The sequence below is a fragment of the Podarcis erhardii genome (assembly GCF_964252035.2).
Source record: "Podarcis erhardii genome assembly, chromosome: 8".
Lineage (NCBI taxonomy): Eukaryota > Metazoa > Chordata > Lepidosauria > Squamata > Lacertidae > Podarcis > Podarcis erhardii.
Window position 1 is genome coordinate 72,964,969 of NC_138499.1, and position 15,390 is coordinate 72,980,358.

Here is a 15,390-nt window from a genome sequence, read left to right on the forward strand (position 1 = left end):
ATAGGTGTTGTCCGAAATAAAGAAGCCCTCAAGTGGGCAAAAAAGAGTCCCTCCTTGCTCAACTCCTTTGAGGAACAAGGCCCTATGTTGTGTGCCCATCATACAATTTTCCTGCTTGCATTCCATTGCCTTTTTTCTCTAGACACTAGTATGGGTTAGGGGGAAAGAGTTGCCAATCAGAACTGCAACCGTTAAAACGATATGCTAGGGGAAAGTGAGATCATTTTTACATCAGGGAGCAAAACAGCTTGAGAGACTGCCCTAATTTTATGCTGCATGTTGTGTCTACCACTCCCCAGAGTGCTTATCACCTGATGAAGTAGGCCATTGCCTATAATAGCTCAGATAACATATAAGGCAGTTTAGTCTCCAAGGTGTCACAGCACTTTTCCATGAAGGTGTCATATCCAGCCTGTAATGACATAAACACCGATTTTCAGGACAGATCGCTGGCTAATTGTTGAGATTCATTTGCACCTAGCTGTTCCTCACATGCAGAGAGACTATAGCTGCTTGTCGCCTCATGATAACCTTATACAGTGGTACCTCGGGTTAAGTACTTAATTCGTTCCGGAGGTCCGTTCTTAACCTGAAACTGTTCTTAACCTGAAGCACCACTTTAGCTAATGGGACCTCCTGCTGCTGCCACGCTGCCGGAGCACAATTTTTGTTCTCATCCTGAAGCAAAGTTTTTAACCCGAGGTACTATTTCTGAGTTAGTGGAGTCTGTAACCTGAAGCGTATGTAACCTGAAGCGTATGTAACCCGAGGTACCACTGTAATGCGTAAATGCTCAAAAATATTTTGCCAAGATCTACCACTTTCCTTCCATGAATATTAATGGCCACTATCATAAAAAGGACATTTATTTCTATTGGCTATAATCCAGACACTCAAATCTCATGGAGACTAAGTTGCATGTGTGCAACTTTTTAGCAACCACTGTTGTTTAAGGAAAGAAACCTGGGCACAGATTAGAAGGAAAGCAAAGGGAAGAGGGTGCAGGACAGAGACTTCCAGAGCTGTCTTTGAATTGTTAATAATACTGATGGTGATAATAATAATTTATATAGCATCTGTCAGGGTGCTGTCAGTGGCTCCCAGCTGGTTGCACAGGAAAGTATAAAGAAAAGGAAAAGTTTCAAGTTTCTTACAGTTCTTTTTTCATTTCAAACTTTACAGAGAGAGGCTATAAACCCAGCCTCTTGGATGGCGTTGTCCCAAGTGAATCTCCACTCCACCCCCCATCTCTCCCACTTCCTCATCATCTTCATCATCACCTACTCTACGGGTGGCACTAAGTCCCCTCTGCCCAGTCTCTGACAATTAGTTTTCTTTAACAGTGGAAGCAGGTTTTCAGAATGTACACAGCTCTTCTCCAGGCTTTGATTATGAGAGCAAAATTTAAACATCCAATAGTCTATTTAGAAACCACTGGGTAGTCAGGCTGATGGTTACTTGGTTGCAGATGTTTATTGGCCATTGCTGTTGGCATGGAGATAGTCTAGGTTGAATGGAAATATGCCATTCTGATGTCACATGTGATGTCACAAAGAGGCTATGCTTTAAGTCTTGGTAAAGCCAAAAGCAGTTAACAGTCAGACTGCATCTCAGCACTGTCAAGATGGATCTCCATAACAGGTGATGAATAGTTTTATTTGGGGGATATATTAACTTTTACTATTGGGGAAAAGTTTTAGATAGGTTTGCCAGTTTGTAACCCATCAAGTTTAGGCCAATAGATATACATTCACAAGCCTGTACCCATCAAATAATCAACTTTATGTCTGACTTTGGGATGGATTCATACAATCACATTTCCTTTCTCAAGAAAGTTTGGAAGGTATGTAATTTGAATGGCTATTGCTCTCTGCTCCCTGCTGTCAGGGTGCTGTCAGCAGATCCTGGCTGGTTGCCCAGAATAGTATAAAGACAATCTGCCCCCCTTCTCTCCTAGTGTAACGTTGATTTCCTTCCCCAGCAGCTGGGCTGCCTCTCTCCCTGCTGGGACCCTCTCCGGCATCGCTCTGGAGCCTTCCCTCTGCCTCTGGCTCTGATGGCAGTTCCCTGACATCCACCTCCTCCCCCCAGGCCCCCTCCACCCCCAGCCCGACCTTCTGATCTAACTTCGTCCCTTTCCTCGGCCGACGATGCGGGGAATCCCCTGAAGGAGCTGTCGCCATCCTCTGAGGATTCAAAACCCGCTTCCCACCCGCTCCGATCTCTTCCCGCGGGGTGGGTCTCCCAGTCTGATTCTTCTCCCTCGGACTCCTCCCCTCCCTCCTCTTCGGAGGCGGGAAAACCCACAAAGTCCTCTTCGTTGTCTGTGGTTCCAAATTCTTCCTCCCAGAATCTCGCTAGTGGTTTTGGTTTATCCGGGAACAGGCTGTGGAATTCTTCCACCAGATACCCCTCATTGATCGCCTCAGCGGGGACCCACGTGTTTTCTGACCTGGGTTCTCCCTCCCAAGCTACCAAGTACTCCACTTGGCGACCTCGCCACCTTGAATCGAGTATTTCCGTGGCTTGGTTGCGGTGTTCCCTCTCCTCTACCTGTGGGTGGGTGGTGACTCCTCCCTCCCGCCCCGGAAATTCCCGCCCCTCCCAGTACGGTGAGAGTAAGGACCTGTGGAACACCGGATGTATCTTCATGCTGTCAGGCAACTTGAGCTTGAATGCCACTGGGTTCACCTGTTGTGTTACTTCAAAAGGCCCCAGCCGTCTTGGCTGCAACTTTTTGCACCCTCCCTTTAGGGGTAACCCTTGGGTTGACAACCACACCCGGTCTCCCACCCGTATGGCTCCCCCTCCCGATGGTGCTTGCCCACCTGCCTTTTGTAAACCTCCTTGGCCCGCTCCAAGTTCATTTTGAGTTGCTGGTGCAAGGCTTCCATTTCTTCTACAAACTGCTCTGCCATGGGTACACTCCATGCTTCCTCCCTCCTCCCCGGGAAGGCTCTGGGGTGACACCCATAATTGGCCATGAACGGGCTCATTCCCGTGGACACATGTTCAGCGTTATTGTATGCAAATTCAGCCAACGCTAGTTTCTCTACCCAATCATTCTGTCTCTCGCTGACGTAACAGCGCAGGTATTGCTGGAGTATACTGTTCGCTCTTTCTGCTTGTCCGTTGGTTTCCGGGTGCCTAGCTGTCGAGAAGCCCACCTCGACCTGTAGCAAGCTCATGAGTTTCCTCCAGAACCGGGAAGTAAATTGTTTCCCGCGATCCGAGATGACCCTCGAGGGAGCTCCATGCAGCCTGAAGATGTGATCTACAAACAACCTGGCCGTCTCCTCCGCCGTCACCGCATGTGAGCAAGCTATGAAATGGCACATCTTGGTCAGTAGATCGACTACTACCATGACTGCTGTCTTCCCCCTCGACTTGGGCAAATCGGTCATGAAATCAATGGACACCACCTCCCAGGGTCTTCCCGGTGTGGGTAAAGGTTCCAGTAACCCTGCGGGGGCAGCCCTCTCCCCTTTTGCCCTCTGGCATCGGTCACACCCCCATACATATTCCCGTACATCCTCCCTCACCTTTGGCCACCAGAACTACCTGGTGACGAGCAGTATGGTCTTGTGCTGTCCAAAGTGTCCAGCGGTTGGATTGTCATGGAGCTGTTTGAGTACCTTCCCCCTCAAGGTCTCCCCCGGTACATACAGTGCCCCCTTATAATACAGTAGCCCTTCTTTTTCCTCAAACCCTCCATTGTCTTCCCTTCCATCCCGAAGTTCTCTGATTTTGGCTTGAGTGAACGTGTCGTCTCTGGTAAGCCCTGCCAGTTCTCGTTTCCCAACCAACGCTCCCCCACACACCCATCTCTTCTCGGGAAACACGTGTCGGATCTCTGGCGGTCCCTCTCCTTCCATGTACTCCGGCTTCCTGGAGAGAGCATCCGCTCTTACGTTTTCCTCTCCCGGCACGTATCGTATCTCGAAGGAAAACTTGGAGAACTCCTGAGCCCATCGAATCTGTCTCTGGTTGAGTACTCGCACGGTCCGCCAGTATTCCAAGTTCTTGTGGTCGGTACAGACCTGGATCTTGTGCCGCGCCCCTATCAACAGATGTCTCCATTGTTGCAAAGCCGCATAGATTGCCAGCAGTTCGCAGTCATACATGGTATAGTTTTGCTCCGACTTGCTCAGCTTCCTTGAGAAAAAGGCACACGGTCTCCAGCCCTGCTTGGCCCCCAGCTGCAAAAGGACCGCCCCAACGGTTCGGTCAGACGCGTCCGTCTCCAGTCTCATGGGCTTCTCCAGATCCACGTGCAGGAGCTGCTCCTCTGAAGCAAACGCCTTCTTCAGTCTTTCAAAGGATTGCTGGGCACTTTCGGTCCACGCGAACTTCTTTTTGCTACTCAGACAATCTGTGATGGGTGCGGTCAGGTGAGCGAAGTTCTTTATGAACTTCCTGTAGAAGTAGCTGAACCCCAAGAACCTCTGCACATCCTTCCGGGTTTTGGGGGCCTTCCATTCCAGCACTACCTTCACCTTGCTTGGGTCCATAGCTAGGGCCTTGTCTGACAACTTGTACCCCAGAAACTCGACCTCTCTGGCATGAAATTGGCATTTTTCCAGCTTGACCCACAACTGGTGCTTCTGCAGTCTCTGTAGTACTTCTCTGACGTCTCTGACGTGTTGCTCCTCATTGTCCAAATAGATTAAGACGTCATCCAAAAAGGCCATGCAATTCTTGTACAGCAGGGGCCCCAACACGTGGTGCATGAATGCTTGAAAACAGGCGGAGCCCGATTGTAATCCAAATGGCATGACCAAGTATTCAAAAGCCCCCAGGGGGGTGAACATGGTGGTTTTCCATTCATCCCCCTCCCTCATCCTAATCAAATTGTACGCTCCTCTGAGGTCCAGCTTGGTAAAAATTTTCCCCTGCCTCACCCGTGTTAAAATGTCGTCAATTCTGGGCATCAGAAAGGTCACGGGTTCGGACACAAGGTTGACCCCCCTGTAATCCACTACAAGCCTAGGCTGATTTGTGTCTTTTTTGTCCACAAAGAACACTGGACTGCCCCCCACCGCCTTTGATTCTCTTATGAACCCCCTCTTCAGGTTCTTGTCAATAAATTGTCACAACTCTTGCATCTCCTGGTCAGACATGACATACAGCTTACCCACCGGCAGCTGAGCCCCTGGGAGTAAGTTGATTTGGCAGTCAAAGGGCCTATGGGGGGGTAGCCTATCCACCTCCTTCTCGCTGAAGACTTCCTTCAGGTCAGCATATTGTGGTGGCACCTCCCCTTTTGGTTCCACAGCCAGCCCAGCCACCCTGGCCACTGTCATCCTTGGGTTCTCCCCCCCCCCAGACAGTGTTCCAAGCAGTAAGCTGACCCAAAGGTGACTGACCGCTGATGCCATGACACTACTGGATCATGCAGTGCCAGCCAGCTCATCCCCAGCATTATTGGGGGGGCCGCCAGTGTGGCTACGTGAAAGACAATGGTCTCCGTGTGCCTGGAAACCCTCATTCTCATGGGTGGCGTCTGGTGTGTCACTCCCCCCCCCAGAAGTTCCCTGCCATCGATAGTGGTCACTTGCAAGGGATAATCCAGGGGCAGCAGGTGGAGTTGATGCTCCAGAGCGAAGTCCCTGCTGAAAAAATTGCAGGAGCTGCCTGAATCCAGCGGCCCCTTAACTTTGACTGGGTGCCCATTCGGGAGTTCTAGCACCACTTCTATTGCTATAGCTGCTTTGGGAGTGTCAGGCTGGGGCACTTCTATTGGTTGCTGGCCTGGCTGCTGCCCCTGCTGGTCGGCAGCCAGGCATTGTCGTTTCCCTGCGCCTGCACTTCCTCCCCCTTCTCCTCACAGCCAGCAGCTCCCACCATTCCTTGCCAGGCCTTCCTTTGAGGGCAGACCCTGGCAAAATGTCCTGGCCGTTGGCAGAGGAAACACTTCTTGGTGGTTTTCCAATCCTTTTCCTCCCTCTTGCGATCTCCACTGAGGTTTGAAACCTCACGCGCGTGCGCGTGCGCCATCTATTTCCATTGGCTCAGCCGCCTGGGAAGGCTGTCTCGGTATTTCAGGAATGCGGTAGTCATGGCAACGTTCCCCACTCACTTCGCATTACTCTTGAGCCCGCGCTTCCTGGCGCACTCCAATCGCAAGCACAGCCTTGGTCAGCTGATCCATCGACTGTGGAATAGGTTCAGAGTCCAGATCCCACCCAAGCCGGTGGATCAACATCGCAAAGCGCGACTGTCAGGGGTTCAGGAGCAGAGACACAGGAGAAGGAGCAAATGGAGAGTGAGGAGGAGGAATACGAGGGGGGTGTAGGCAGTGACAGTGGTCAGAGAGATTCCACGAGTCTCTCCAGCGAATCGGAAGATTCACAGAGAGGAGCGCCGATGGCCAGGGCAAGGGGGGTGCCAAGGGGGAAACCCCAGAAGGAAGGGGCCAGCGGGGACTCCCTGAGCAGCAGTTGGAAATCAGGACCAGCATCCCCACCAGAGCGTAGTGGGGGGGAGGAGTCCCAGGCATCGGGACCAGTCTTCCCACCACCAGAGGGAGGAGATGAGTCAGGATTGGCCACGCCTCCATCGGAGAGTGGGGAAACGGTCAAGAGGAAAGTCACCGGCTGGGCGCGCGCGCCAAGTTCAAATGTACAGGCGAGCGGCACAGCAAGTAGCCCGGATAGGGAGCCAGGTCCTAAAGCCCGCCGGAAGGAAGGGCAAGACTCAGGGGGGTCAGCGTCAGAAGAGTCCAGGAGGGAGGAAACCCCAGGGGGCAGAAGGACCCAGAGGAGGAAGGAACAGCGCAGGAGGTGGAGCCGGGCTAGGATCTTAAACTGGTGCGGAAGGGGCAGTGACTCAGAGGGGACTTCGCCGATCTAGAGTCTAGACGTAGGGTTGCACGCTCTGGCTTTAAAATGGAAATTATACTTCAATAAAGACTTTTGTACATAATATCAGCCTGGCGTTGGTCCTCTGTGAGCTGGGACCTAGAGGCAGCCCTGACAGCGACCAATAGTCTCTAACTGACTGGTTCCCCTGCTTGCACCCCATCAGTTCCCGACGTGTCACACTTTGCTCCACTTCACTGGAATACATCGCATTCATTGCTTGAAAAAATTTCCTAAGGTCCTTCAAGGCAGCATTTTGCGTGGCCATTAGGGGCCTGATCCATTCGTGTGCCCCATCCTCCAGATGCCCCACAATGTAGGCTACCCTCTCCCCATCATCAGCAAAGTCATTATGCTGCAGTTCCAAAGCGTACTCTATTTCCGTTCGGAACGCATTGTAGTCCTGGGGCTTTCCCCCAAACTTGTGTACCAGCCCCGGTACCTTCCTTGCGATGGGGGTGGGTCTGACCTGTGCATCCTGAGTTCGTCTTTCCTCCAGCCGCGCCGTCAGGAGGGCCACATGCTGTTCCAAATCTCGGTTCCTCTCTACCAGATTTTGCACTCCAGCTGCTTGCCCTGTTTCTCCGGTTTCCTTGGGTTGGCTCATTGTGCTGCCTCTCTTGAGCTGCGCACAAGCAACTTCGGGGACTGACAGATTGCTGTAATGGTTCTAGGGGGTTGCTCATGCGTACGTTGCCGCCACTCTTGGCTTGGTTGCCTGGTTGAACCCTTTCTGTCTGGACAGCCCTTCACTTCGTGGCTGTCTCAGTCGCTGGCAGAATCCGTCAGTGGGCGTTTCTTAAACTTCTTCCAGCAAAAAAGTTCTTTGACGCCAAGTCTCCTCCTACTCTCCCTGCGCGGAAGTCTTCTGCGCAGGGAGGGTGTGGGCAGCAGAGTACCCGTGCTCTCCCCACTACTCTCCGGTGAAGAGTCCTGGAGCCTTTTCTCCGATTCCCCCATCTGCCCCCCTTCTCTCCTGGTGTAACGTTGATTTCCTTCCCCAGCAGCTGGGCTGCCTCTCTCCCTGCTGGGACCCTCTCCGGCATCGCTCTGGAGCCTTCCCTCTGCCTCTGGCTCTGATGGCAGTTCCCTGACAGACAAGGAAAAGTTTCATACAGTCCTTTTTTATTTCAAACTTTACGGAGAGAGGCTATAGAACCCAGCCTCTTGGTTAATGGTGTTGTCCTGAGTAAATCTCCACCACCCACTTCCTCATTCACCAACCTCATTATCTCCTCTATGGATGCCACTAAGTGCCCTCTGTCTTAAGCTGTTTGCTCTCCTACTTTTAAGGCTTACCAGATTCTGGGAGATGGTGGGTCTGGGATGCTTTCTAGTGACATGTCAGCCAGGTGTTGCTCTGGCTCTCCCATGGTTTGCCAACTTTTCCCCTCAACTACCTCTAAGCTGCTACCTCCCTCAAACCCCTGTTGCAAATCTATACTATCTTCCTTTTCCTCCTCCCTGGAAGGGTCAGGATGGGGAGGCGGTCTCCACCACTTCTCCTTCTCTGCCCAGCCCTTGATATCATCACAACTATAGCATCATAGCTAAATAATAATTTATATAGCATATATAGCTCTCTTGAGTCACTCTTGTGGGGTTGAATGGCACATCGGAGCACTGTGATGGAAGCCAGAGCACACCAAAACGCCGTTTACCTTCCCACCACAGTGGTACCTATTTATCTACTCGCACTGGTGTGCTTTCAAACTGCTAGGTTGGCAGGAGCTGCGAGAGCAATGGGAACTTACTCCGTCAGGGGATTCGAACCGTGCCAACCTCTTGATCAGCAAGCCCAAGAGGCTCAGTGGTTTAGACCAGAGCGCTACCCACATCCCTACTGTAGGTAATGCCAAGTGAAGAATGGACATTGTGAAGCATTGGGAGTTGTAGCTTAACAATACCTGGAGGGTGCTACATTGACTACTGCTGAACTACTGGTATCAATGATAGATCATTTCATAATGATTGTATTTATGCAGTACACCTTTATAGAGTTATAATTCCATTTTTGTTCTGACACTCGCTGGGGAAAATCTATTCACTTCTTTATTTAAATCTTAGATATTAGCCTGAATGTGTGTGTGTGTGTGTGTGTGTCTGTTCAGTACTAATATGAAATCTGCTTCCAATGTTGACACAACTTTTTGTAAGACTAAACTTTTCCCATCATGCTTCTTTCTATCATTTCATCTTGCTGCTTGTTATACGGAAAACAAGACTGACAAGTGGTGTCTCATAAATCAGCCAACTTTGTGTACCTGTTCCCCATGCGCTCTGCACCACTGGCAGACAGCTCCAGTCCTACAGAAAATGCGAAATGATTTTGACTTATTTTCAGCTAAGAAAAGCACAGCTAATTTATACTGTGGTGACATGTGTTCCTGAGAAATTACATGACTGCATTCCAGTGGATAGACATAACTTGTCACTTCAGCTGCCGTGCAGACCTAAACTAGAGTGACACGCCAGCTTGACATAAATACTGTATTGTGTTTGACTGATGTGTACCTGTATATCCTTTGCTTAATGAAAAATGGCAAACAGCCACAGCGAAGGTTGTTTAGGGTTCAGTAAGTTTTTAGTAGGAGGGAATTAAAGGTGAGCAGCTTGAACTCTGCACTTAACTTTTGGAACAAGCCAACAGTAGCTATGCATCCAGTTCTATTATATGCTGTTATCCTTGACAAGCATGGCATTGAACCCAGGTTCTTTGGGATGAAACAGGTTTTGACTTTAGATTATGCAAGTGTCCCTCAAGGCTTTTCGCCATTCAGTTACATTGAGTTCTGGGTAGAAATGTTGATGCTAACTTTCACAACATGGAGATTACAGTGTGAGTGGGCTTGCACGTTCCTATGACCCTTGTGAATGAAGCCGTCAGGAGTTTCATACTCCCAGCAGGGTCACCCAAGGCAGTATGTTCAAAGGGGAGGAGCTAGACAAAGAATGATCCAAGAAGTCCTCAACGGCAGAACAGGCAGATGTTAACAAGTGGTATGTTACAACGGCTGTGAAGGCTGCAGCAGATCAGAATATATTGGTCATCGTGATACTCATGCCATCGGAATAGAGTCTTACTGCGAAAACTGTGCATTGGTCAGCATGCACTGATCTACACACATAAAACAAATTCACGCACAGACATCTTCCAAAAACCCATCCCAGACTCAAACCCCCAATTGTACCATGTTGATCGGCAAATGGTAACAGGGGCAGGGCTGTGAAATCTGGAAGCCCCTAGTCATGAACCGGCACATGGGTAGTGGATACAGATTCAGTCGCTCTGACTCAAGGAATGAGGCAGCTGAGCAGCTGTATCCATGACTGAGCAACCCTACTTAAGATCCACTCTGCTCACCCCAAAAGGGGGAGGGGCTAGAAAAGGTGCCCTAAACATAGTCTGCCTTCCTTTACAATCTTACTCAGCTATGAGTGATCGCCAAAGAAGAAGAGAAGATATTGGGGTAGGGAATGTTCTTTCAGTTCAAAGGCCACATTGCCTTCTGGACAACTTTTCAGGTGTCACATGACATGGGTGGATGGGGACAGAGGCAAAAGTGGGTGGAGCAATGCATGTGGATTTTATTTCTGTATTGTAGACAATTCAGGGAGTCAGTGATCCAAGCCCTGGAATGTAGCCTTGGAAAATGCCCAACCATGGCAACCCCTGCCCCTAACTTAAACCCAATTGATTTCAATGGGTCTACTTTGGTTAGCACCCATCTGCCTCAGGAGACAATGAAGGAGTGTGTTTCTGGGGATGAAGTTAACTGTTGGGACTACTGGAAGGTTACAGCACCTCCCTTGCTACACTGGCTGCCCTGCTTACCTGTCTGTTTCCATGCACAGTGCCAAGTGCTGGTCTCATTAAGCAAAGGATATAATGTATAAATATGCATATACATTTTTACACTTACACATTAATGTATAAATATACATAGAATCCAGAATTAGGTCTGCTTAAGCAGCTGTTTATAGGGAACAAACCACTTCCTTGCAAAATGCTCGTCATCACCTATAAAGCCCTACACAGCCTAGGTCCAAGTTATCTGAAAGATAATATCCCCTCATATGAAGCTGCCTGGTGTTTGAGATCTTCAGGGGAGGGCCTGCCCTCAGACCTGCCACCCTCACGGGCATACATGGTGGGGACAGGCTAGGCCTTCTCAGTGGCAGCTCCCAGACTTTGGAACTTCCTCCCCCAGATAAGCTGGACTTGCTCCTACCTTGCAGTCCTTTCACTGGCAGGTCACAATTTTCTTGTTCCAATAAGCTTTTGGGATTGACTGCTTTCAATTAAAGGGATGGTGCTATGCTGATTTTATTGCAGTTATTGGTACATTCTAAATACAGTGGTACCTCGGGTTACATACGCTTCAGGTTACATACGCTTCAGGTTACAGACTCCGCTAACCCAGAAATAGTACCTCCGGTTAAGAACTTTGCTTTCAGGATGAGAACAGAAATCATGCAGTGGCAGCGCAGCAGCAGCAGGAGGCCCTATTAGCTAAAGTGATGCTTCAGGTTAAGAACAGGTTTAGGTTAAGAACGGACCTCTGGAAGGAATTAAGTACTTAACCTCAGGTACCACTGTAAATTTTATATACGTATATAGTTTTAATTCAATGCTGAATTGCATTTTAATGATTTATTTTTCTATGTTTTTAGCAGTTCTTGTTTTTATCAGTAAGCCACCTTGCGTCCCATCTGCAAAAAAACATCATCATCATTGCACCCCAGGTATCAAAACTTTGGGAAATGTTGGTATAGCTACAGTTTTGATGACAGACAGTTGAAAAGTCAACTGTGGCTATTTAATATGTCTCAAGGAGAACTTTATAGCATGATAGCTGCTGTTAACATCTACACAATAAAATTTAATTGAACATTCACCAAAAGGTTAGGAAGTTAGTCAAACTGTAACTGCTGCAATTATCACCCCACCCTGTAGTCATGAACTGAAGGCAAAACAGTTTTTGTGTGCAAGATAAATAGAAGGAGCAATGGAAGTTTCTAGATGGCTTTCAGGGTTTATACTTTGCTGCTTAGGAAAATATTTCAGTGTTTTCATTTGCAGGATTAAAGTTCCGCAGATTCAGTGTTTATGAATGAAGTTTTTTTCAGTTGTATTTAATTAGCAGCAGTAATGTAACTGTTGCATTAAGCCAAGGAGGGAACATTTAAAACTTGTTTTGTTTTAACACATAGATTATGGGGATTCAATGTAAGTGAATAGAGATACACAATGAAACAAAAATATTGACTTTGATTATATGTTTACTGACTCTAGATACCTTATGGTGTTGGCATGGGATTTAGGGTTGCCAACTGACTGGATAAGAATAGATTCACCTAGTCTAATTTTCTCCCTTGCAACTCATCTGCAGAGAAAAGCTGATGAGCAAATAAGATGCATATTCATAGCATGGAGATAACTCACTGTAACATATTTACACAAACTGCTGCTAAAGCATAGGAACAGGCATTTTGGTAACAACCTATCCTCATCAAAAAGATGATATGCATCAATAGAAGAGAGGACAAAAGAGGATATACATGTGCACAACATTTCCTATGCTAATTTTTATGTTTGCATATTACCCATGTGCCTTTTAGTCTGCTGACCAGGTAGTTCATGGCTCATGCTCTTTCTCCTGATGGTTATCTTTGGAACTGACAGCCCTTCAAATAAAGGATGGCCCTTTATAAACTAGGGCAACTCTAGCAGGAATTCACAAGCAGGCCACCAAACCCCCTTGGGAGAACTAGATCTTTTGCCTCTTCTGTGTTTCATGATTGATTTGAGATTATATTTGAAGAACATCTCAATATGTGTGTGTCATGACCCTCTAGATCAGACTCTTCTTCCTCAGGAGATGAAGTTGAAGATTGTGAGTGCAAGGGGGAATTGGCCTCAGGACCAGCCCCAGGTATACATATCCAGTCAGAAGCATTTGCACAAGAGGAGCCCAATGTGCCATTATATATCTGGCCTGGGGATGTTGTGTTGCCATTCTCCACTCAGAAGGCTTAGTGAAACCATAGTCTCCTCTACTCTTCCTGAGTCATTCATTGCTAAAGCAAGCTGGGCCCATTTAACTGAAGAGGCTCCGCTTGCCAAAGATAAAGTTAGCAATTGGAATAGAGTTACCTCTCCTATTGAAGGCTCAGTTTGAGGATGGCTACAGCTGAAACAACACCAAACCTTTGCGCTTGTGGATGTGGCAGCCAAAACCCTGCAGGGAGCTGTCCAGGGTACTTCTGAAGCCTCAGCTCTGTACTTCTCAGGCCCTTTCTCAGAATGAGGGTTGGGGGAAGAAGATAAAAAGGCAAAGTCTGCACTTAGTTATTTTCTTTATAGACAGGTATACAATTACCTCACAGATTAAGGGGTAGACAACAGTTGCTTAAGTCTAAATCTATAACTAATCAGCTTCTCTTTAACAATAGTTGCTATTAGAAACCAGCTTCTTAACTCTGCAATTCTAAAGCATTCAAGGTAAAGTGGGAGACACTGAGGAAAAGTGAATGAACGTGGTTCGTTGCTGTGCCCCTGCACAAAGAACAAAGTGTCTATGGTTTCATACAAGCAAACAGATAAAGCATGTTGTTGTTTATCTGGCAACTAATCGACAACTGGAGACCCTAGTGCCACTGCCCCATATCACCTCCTCTGAATAGCCCTGCTATAAATAGTGGGTGGCGCTGTTGTCTAAACCACTGAGTCTCTTGGGCATGCCAATCAGAAGGTTGGCGGTTTGAATCCGCACAATGGGGTGAGCTCCTGACCCAGCTCCTGCCTACCTAGCAGTTTGGAAGCACGCCCATGCAAGTAAAAAAATAGGTGGCAGGAAGGTAAACAGTGTTTCCATGCACTCTGGTTTCCGTCACGGTGTTCCATTGTGCCAGAAACGGTTTAGTCCTGCTGGCCGCTTGACCCAGAAAGCTGTTTGTGGACAAACAACGGTTCCCTCTGACTGAAAACGTTTCTTTTTTTCTTCTTTGTTTACCTTTGCCATAAAAACTAGTCATTGACCATGAACTTTGTCCTTTTCCAGGTTCTCCTATGTAAGATAGTCTAGGGTGGGCAGGTCTGCAATGATTGAAGGCATTCTGGAACATTCTGCAGGATCAACAAATGGCTCCATTGTTAACCCTAACATAAACTTGCACAGCAAGAAAGGCTGCAGGGATTTATGCAAGATTCAGTTCTGCTGCTCTGAACTTTATATAAACAAAGCTGTCTGATATAGTGCTCCTGTATGCCACCATCCTAGATCTGATGAGTCTTCATGAGAAAATGTAATACACATTACGTTCCCTGGAAAGTAATATAGGGAAAAGTAAATCAAGGTAAAGAAATAAACAAAAACTCCAAAGAGCTTTCAACAATAGAAGTAGCTTAATATAGTGGAACAGTGGATGGTCACATCTCCATTTTTATTTAGAGCAAAACTACGTAAGTAGTGACCTAGCAAGCCACCCACAAGCAGACAACTCACCATGAGTGAACGCAGGCATAAAAAGGCTTCTTTGTTATCTAGGTGGGGGTACAGGGCTGCAAACCAATGCCTGCCTTAACCAAGGTTCTCACACAAAGATGCAGGGGTGGCTAATCTTTTTTTAAAAATGCACACACACGCACACGCACACGCACACACACACACACCTTTTTATCTATTTGATTCCCCACCAACTGTCAAAATATGTGGGATCTCGTTTGGCCAGAAAAATGTGTTCGGGGGCACATGGATCGCCTTGAGCCAGTGTTTAACCACCCCAATTTAGTATCTGTTATTCTAAATATTACTAAAGTTGTGTATCAGGGACTGGACTGAGGAGGAATTGTGGGGACTGCCCCTCCTCTTCCTGCACCTTCCCGGAGAAGAGGAGGACAGTATAGATTCAGAACAGTGGTTTGCAGAAGGGCATAGTTCAGAGGCTGCAGAGGGGAGAAGCTGCAAAATATTGGGGCAAATACAGGAACAAGAATCACTAGGAGGGAGACAACTAACATACTCAGTGTCTCTTGAGAGCATTCCACCACCGCCCCTTCCAGAAACAGGTGTGCCTTGAGAGTAGTAGAACAGAAAGCTCAGAAAGCAGAAATCACAGATCAGCTGGCACAGGGATGATGTAGAATAGGAGAGACTGGGGGGGTGGGACTTTACTTGGAACAATGCCATTATCTAAGAGAGACCACATTCCTTCGTCTCCCTCTGTGTATATTAAATAAACTACTTGGTAAGAACTCTTCTTGTTTATCTGCTTCTTGGCTGCCACTGTGCAAGGTATAGGATTCCCTGAAGCCTGGCACTGTGGCCCTCTTAATGCAACAGCAGTTGGCTCACCTCTTTATTCTGAGCATAGGTTTACCCAGGTGTTGTGGTTAGGCATGCCACAGCATCAGAGTTCCTCCTCTTTGACTAATGTTCAGATTGGAATGTAGTCCTCCTTTGGGATTCTGACTCAAACAAATTCCACATTTGTGTTTCGAGGGGGGGGGATAAACAGGCAATAAACA

General features: G+C 47.9%; 1 long non-coding RNA gene across 1 annotated transcript; it reads left to right on the plus strand.

Moving 5' to 3' along the window:
- Positions 1-1,590: 1,590 nt before the first annotated feature.
- Positions 1,591-14,114, plus strand: LOC309348151. The gene is made up of 2 exons (XR_014159239.1): positions 1,591-1,641; positions 13,925-14,114. It is a non-coding gene; the product is annotated as an uncharacterized lncRNA (long non-coding RNA).
- Positions 14,115-15,390: the final 1,276 nt, after the last annotated feature.